Here is a 7,452-nt window from a genome sequence, read left to right as displayed (position 1 = left end):
CCTGACCGTCCCGTCAGGCTCTGCACACGATACCCACCCCCTCCCTCCTTCATCCCGCTGACCTCTTGAACCATAAGTAGCATCAGAAGCCCAAGGAGAGGGTCTAGTTATGCAAAGATGTGTGAATCAGGGCCAGAGGTCACCAATCAACAAGCCACAGCGGAGCCTCTCTGCCTCCACTTGGAGGCTGCTGCTTGTTAGCGTAGAATTGGAGCTCCTTAGTATTACAGGACGGACCGCTGTTACTCATTAACGGCCGTCTGCAGAGGCTCCGGCGTAGCACTGACGCTGAAGTACACACACGTTAATGCAAATGCTAAGGCAGTGTGTTTCATCTTCTTTATGCTGCAGCTCAAAACCATCCTGAATATCAGGAAATAAAAACATCAGCGTGTGTGATGGTAGAAGGACGTAGAGTTGGTCGTGTTTAGATGAACACAAAGCTGATGTCTGACAGGAAGTGACATAAGGCCGCTCTGCGTCTCGCTGTAGTTCTTATGGCTGGTTGTTTCAACCCCCACCCCCCCCACCCTTGCAGCGGCTCTTCATCTGTTTTCGGCCTGGAAGGACTCTGATCAGGAGGATCAAGCATAGGTGGAGCGAGGGGGCGTGGCTTATAGAGCTCCAGCCATGGATGTTTTCCCAAAAGCCCCGAATCTTTCATTAAGTTTATAATATAACTTCATCATTTCCTCTCTGACTGGAGCTCTTTCAGCTCCTGGGGAAACATCGCCATCTACAGGTCGGTTTTGGCCCATTAAAGGGTTGGTTCGGGTTATTGTTACTTATGAATAGCCGTTACATTACCCACAGTCACTACATTTTTCAACTGCTCAACTACCGTATTCCTACGCACAAACGCACCTACGGAGCGCACTGTATTACGCCGCAGCAGCAGGTCAGCTCAGTGAATCAGAAGTGGTGTAATACTTTGTGCTGAATCGACTGTGGGTATGAGTATTCATGAGTACGTCACACAACGCCACCTCAAACTATCCCCCTTTTCAGTTTGGGCTTAGTCCCGATGTCTGGCTCCGCCCCTGAGATCCAGAGTCTGTACTTTTCCTCTTCAAATATTTACCTGTCTAACTGCAAATCTATTATTTTAAATCAACAAGATCATTCAGCTTGTGATCGCACTACGGCTTCACAGACGCTCAACGACAGCTGCACGACATCGGTTAACATTCATTCTTCACTTTTCTGGACAAATGAAATGAACCTGGACGACTGATACGGACCTGTCACACAACATGACGTCGCGCCACACCGGATCAGAACAACAGCAAACCCACCGCTACATGCTAACATGGTAGCACAGCGTCACACGAGAAGACACTGAAGAGTGAGCGTCATGTCGCTCTGAGATGTTAGCTGCACTCGTTTCCGACTCCGACTGACTGGATGGTCGGACGTGTTCTACTTCCTGTTGCATCAGTGAGCTCACAACAATGGCTGTCCAATCATATCATCACAAATGTCTGTGACTGACTGACTGACTGATCTAGTTGTATATAAATGTCACTGTTGCATAAACAGCAGTACTGTTACTTCACTATACTGTGCTGTACATGTCCTGCCAGGGTTTTCAGGCCGGTGATTCTCAGCTGATTCATGGAACCAGTTATTCACATGCCCTGAATCTCTCATCAGCATCAAAGCACCAAACTAACTCTCAAACTCAAGTTGCTCTCGTGACCAACGTGTGAGAAGGGATTTGTAGGTTTTAATTGTACAAACTGTTTATTTATTTAAATCAGATGATACTGTACACAGACCTGCTTCATCTCTGCTTGCCTTTGTCTGTGTGTGTGTGTGTGTGTGTAAATGTGTGTGTGTGTAAGTGATAAATCATATAGATGTCAGGTTAGTAGAAGGTGTTTTACTGGACATTAACATTAATAAACACCAGGACGGTAAAAGACACAAAGTCAGGACACAACAGAAACACAACAACCAGACTGAGACTGAGAGGCAGCAGCTCAGGGAGCCAGACCAGGTGAGACCCACGAAGTCTGATGATGAAGCACCTGGGCGGAGCTCCACAGGTGAACACACACACACACACACACACACACACACACACACACACACTCAAGTTGTTGACGTCTCCACAGTGAATTATGCTCCAGTTGTCGTATCGTATTGTATTTTCACGTGTTATTGAATTAATAATCTTTTTCCAGTTTCAGTTCAGACATTCAAACGTTCTTCTAATAAAATATAAAACCACATTTTCCCTAATGAAGGAGACGTTTCCTGAGCTTTCAGCTTTCCTCCATCCTGCCATTGTAAACTGCTTCATGGGATTAATTGGCTGCTAATGGTTTTTTGATTTGTCTCTGTTTCCCTCCCCGTGTTACAGCAGTGGCGTGCACGCCGCGGTGCAGATGGCCTTGTGGCGCTTCAAACCCAATTCACTGCCTTTTGTTGCTGCTTTGAAAAGACGAGACCTTCCTGCTGAAGAAAGGCTGCACACAGCCTCAGTGACCCTCTCTCTCTCTCTCTCTCTCTCTCTCTCTCTCTCTCTCTCTCTCTCTCTCTCTCTCTCTCTCTCTCTCCTCCTGCAGCTCTGTATCAATGCTTCTGTGTTTTCAGTCCAATCTCAATTTTTAGGAATTAATGTTGCCAAAACATCTCAATACAGAAAGACTGAATATTTGAAATTCCAGTTCTGGGATTTTTTAAATAGAACTGATCGTGTTTTTTAACATTAAAAAAAACAGATGAAGCTGCAGGTTTTACTCCTCATAGATTTATATTGCATGTTGATGATATGTTTAGGTGCAAACAATCTATTTACTATTGATTTTTACAGTTTTTTTTATATGTTTGTATTTTAAATGCAGAAACTTTCTAATCTGAATCATAAAAACACGTCAGACTTGCATGAATATTTTCCTGCAGCTCCATTAAAGGAAGGAAGCTCCATTAAACGGGAGGAGGATGAAACGTCTGGCTGTTATCAAACACAAGTCAAATATTAAAAAAACTCTAATTATCTCTGTGCAGCCGCCGCACACTGACTCCATTTTCTGCACGCCGTGCTCCATCTTCTCTTGTTTTCACACACACACACACTCACACTGATCACTTGTGTAATTAAACGTAGTGCCTTTGTCTCCCCTCCATCTTTGTGCATTCCTCTTGCTGTTTTACCTCTAAAAGCACCTGCTGTGGCTGAACAATGAGCCAGCAGCAGACACCCCCTCCAAGCGCCACCAGGGGGCACTACACCGCCACGAAACAGCAGCCGGCCCCACAGCTCGCCTCCTTTTGTCTGCTATACATTAAGGAACCATCTCCATCCAAGATAAAACCGTGTATGATTATTTTACCCCCCTTCCCCCAGCCCCCGCCCCTCCCTCGCCGGTCGCCCTCAAAGACGGCGACAATCGCAGAGGAATCCTTGAGAGATTTTAATTTCCTTTGACTCTGGAGATTCATGCATGTCAAAGGCAGCAGCAGAAATGTAAATGTAATTGCTCTGTTGCTCCATTGAAATGAAGATGCTGCTGTTTTGTCTTCCTGCTCGACTTTCCTCAAATATGAAAAGAGGAGGAGGAAATGGACTCAAACAGAATCATTATCACACGCCAACGGGTCCATCGATCGCATCCCCTAATTCTTCATCACACACACACACACACACAGAGGTGTACAGTTAATGGACATGAAAGCTGGTTTGATGCTTGTATGCGTCACTGTCCCTCGCTGCTTTGAGAATAAGAATGGCACAATATCAGTGATGTGTTCCTGGACTGGTGTGTGTGTGTGTGTGTGTGTGTGTGTGTGTGTGTGTGTGTGTGGACACCTACAGGGAATCTTATACTATCTGACCATTATCTGCAGTTAAAGACGGGGCCTCTCCTCTCTGCTCAAATTATTTTAAGCCGTACTAATTGAAAATGTCAGCTTGAAAAGTCAAGGCCTGTTGCAGCGAGTTAAGAGACCAGTTGGCATTAAGAAGACCTTAAATCAGCCCCGAGGAAATTGGTTTAATTTTTCCTCTTGCTTTCATTCCTCTGTGTTTTTGTTTGAGGGGGGCTGTTGAGGCAGCAGCAGCGCCCCCCCCCCCCCCGAGCCGCAGCCTGATGGACTCGCTGATTGTGGCTTTTCATTAAAATGTGATCTGGTCTGCTCGTCGTCGTGTAGTTGGTCTGACGATTCCTCCTCTGAATATCACGTCTATTTTCTGCTCAGAGCAGCTGAGAGGAAACGTGAAAGTGTTTCGTCCTGGAGTCAGTGAACGTCTCAGGACTTTAAACTCAGTCCTGGAGCATCAGGATGAAGAAAATGACATTTCTTCAGATTGAAACGGATGTTTAAATTAAGGCGGGGTCACACATTTTATTTGATCTTATTTTCTTTATTTCAGAATGTTGCCTTGTGAATGGAAAATTTTCAAATTGGAAATTGATTGGCTGTCAATGATCAATATTAGTCCAACCCTCCGTCAGGGACGGGTGCAAAAGGAAAAGTGGAGTAGGCAACGTTTTTATGACTCATAACCTTATTACATTCAACAAAGAAGAAAAAATAAGATGTTGTCACACTTCAAACTACACACACACACACACATACACACACACACGGACAATGGTGTGTGTGTGTATGTGTGTCCACACAGAAGCTTTTGTCAGTCACGAGTGCTGATCACAGTCAATGATGTAGTGTATGTGGTGTGTCAATGCATATGATTTCCAGTGTTTACATTTACACACACACACACACACACACACACACACACACACGCACGCTGGTGGAGGTGTTGGCTGAGGGCCGTGAAGCGCTCAGCACATCAATTAATCCACCATTGCTAGATGCCAGGGTGTGTGTATGTGTGTGTGTGTATGTGTGTGTGTGTATGTGTGTGTGTGTGTGTGAAGCTCAAATCTAATTATTCTCTTCTTTCCTCATCGTAGGTCCAGAGTCCGTTAGAAAGCTGCTGGTGGCTGAAGGTTTTCACTGCGATGCTTCTCTCTCTCTCTGTCTCTCTCTCTGTCTCTCTCTCTCTCTGTCTCTCTCTCTCTCTCTCTCTCTCTCTCTCTGTCTGTGTGTCTCTCTCTCTCTCTCATCCTCCCGTGCATCCTGCCTCACCCCACCTTTCTCGCTCCGTCTTTCTCCTCCTCCTTCGTCCATCCTCCCACCCCCATCCATCTCTACCTCCGTATCCCTCTCTCTCCTCTCTATCACTCTCTCGCAGATGCCACATCACACCACACGCTCTCCCTCTCCCTCTCTCTCTCTCTCTCTCCCTCTCTCTCCCTCGCTCTCCCTCTCTCTTTCTCTCGTCCGTCTGCTCTCTGCTCTCTCATTCGCTCCGCCGGCTCGTCTCCGGCTGTCAGTTCATTTGCGGCGGCAGAGCAACAACTGGCTTCTTTCGGCGCTCGGAGCGGAGAGAGAGAGAGGGAAGGCGAAAAGAAGAGTGAAAAGTGGAGGAGAACGAGAAGAGGAGAAAAGGAGGAGGAGGAGATCTTTTGTTAAGCATCCATCCCTCCCCTCATCCCTCTCTCTGGCAGCAGCAGCAGCGGCGGCGGCGGCAGCAGCATCAGCACCGCTGCCTCCTCCTCCTCCACCTCTGCTGCTCCCGCTGCTGGATCCTCCGTCTCCTGCCGGGATCTGCCTCCTCCTTCTCCTCAGGGAGCTCTTCCTGGAACTGGGCGGGGGGGGAGGGAGATCACCACCTCCCAGCTTGCCGCGGACCCTCAGCAAGGCACCAGGAGAAGGGAAGGAAGGAAGAAAGGAAAGAAGGATGGAAGGGAGGGAATTGTAGAAGAGGTGCATGAGGAGAGGCAACACCCTGGGTTAGAGGAGAGGAGGAGCGAGGGTAAGAGGCCACCACGGCTCAGAGTGGACCTGTTGTCTTTGTCTGTCTCCACTCCTGTCTCTTCTGTGGGGAGACCGTCTTCACCGTCTCTTCTCTCTCTGACGGATTCTCAAACATTTTCCACCTGCAGTGTTTGTCTTCTTCTCTTGTGCATCACTGCGACTCTGTTTCATCCCCCCTTTTTTCTCCTCCTCTCCTCTGTCCACTCTTCCCATGTTCATGAGACTTGTGGGGCAATTAAATCAGACGGATGAGGAAGTGTGTGTCTGTGTGTGTGGAGGGCGAGAAGAGGAGGGAGAGAGGGAGAGAGGGAGAGAGGGAGAGAGGGAGAGAGGGAGAGAGGGATTACAATTCCTCAGCATGAAGGGGAAAAAAGAGAAAGAAAATATAAAGAAAATCATCCTCATCCTCACTGCCTCCTCTTCCCGACAACCTGTGGTACTCTGTTGAATTTGTAAGTGTAAGTGTGTGTGTGTGTGTGTGTGTGTGTGTGTGTGTGTGTCGAAGTTTGGAGGAAGGAGCAGATTCCTGGTGTTTGATTTCAGCTCCTGCTCTCAGAGTAATCTGATGAGTCTCCGGGGTTCCTCCACTGAACAATCAATGAGACTTGGGCGAGCTGACCCCTCTCTCTCTCTTTCTGTGTGTGTGTGTGTGTGTGTGTGTGTGTGTGTGGATGATCTCTAGCTGAAGCCCTCAGGTTCTCTTCTCTCCCTCTCTACAGATGGCCTGGGTTGGGCCAGGCTAGCCAGTGTGTGTGTGTGTGTGTGTGTGTGTGTGTGTGTGTGTGTGTGTGTGTGTGTGTGTGTTGCTGCGGGTGGTAAATCCCAATTCTCTGCAGTTTGGGGGTGGCTGGGCAGGTGGATGGGTGGGGGTCTTCCTGGTTTTGGCTGAGGCTGTATGTGTGTGTGTGTGTGTGTGTGTGTGTGTCTCCTGGGTGGAGTGGTCCAGGCCGAGCAGAGTGGAGGATGATGTGAGAGGGAAACAGAGAAGAAGAAGCAGGAAAAAAAAAAAACCCTGTGGATTATCATTTAATGTTCTTCTTCTTCATTTGACTCTTGCTCTTCTTCTTCTTCTTCTTCTCTCTCTCCACACCTCCACCCTGCTCAGGCCCGTTGATCAGTTTGTTCGTCAGCTTCAGCTCCTCTGCAGAGTTTCAATTTTTCATCCCTACGAATGAGTCTGTGTTTCTGTTTCTTCTTTTAAAATGTAAAAAAAATTAATTTAAATTCATCATGATCCTGTCGTTCTGCAAAACTAACACACACACACACACACACACACACACACACTGCTCCTTTAACCAAAGCATCTGCAGAGTGATTGTAAATATTGATTGGAGACAATAAATCAATGGGATGATTTTGATGGGCTGAGCTGGAGCGTGCTCTTTGTATTCAGCCGGCTGCTTCAATTAGAATAGAATGGAATAAATTTGCTTGAACTTTTCATCCATAATTCATGGCCTCGCTCCAGCGTTTAGACTCGTCCCTTTAATTTGGAAATAAAGAAGAGGGGAAGTCATAATATTGATTAGTAAATTAACATTTAGGAATTTATTTAAAGGGAATTGTGTCTGTGTGAATTTTAAATTTGACTGGATGTATATTTTGCAGCGATCGGCC

At 47.0% G+C, this 7,452-nt stretch overlaps 1 pseudogene; it reads left to right on the top strand.

Moving 5' to 3' along the window:
- Positions 1-4,912: 4,912 nt before the first annotated feature.
- Positions 4,913-5,834, top strand: LOC147817548 (uncharacterized; annotated as a pseudogene).
- Positions 5,835-7,452: the final 1,618 nt, after the last annotated feature.

Source organism: Seriola lalandi, unplaced genomic scaffold, assembly GCF_002814215.2.
Source record: "Seriola lalandi dorsalis isolate HSWRI2012SDOR001 ecotype SW California unplaced genomic scaffold, Sedor1 jcf7180002054943, whole genome shotgun sequence".
NCBI lineage: Eukaryota > Metazoa > Chordata > Actinopteri > Carangiformes > Carangidae > Seriola > Seriola lalandi.
This window is presented reverse-complemented; position numbering and strand designations above follow the sequence as displayed.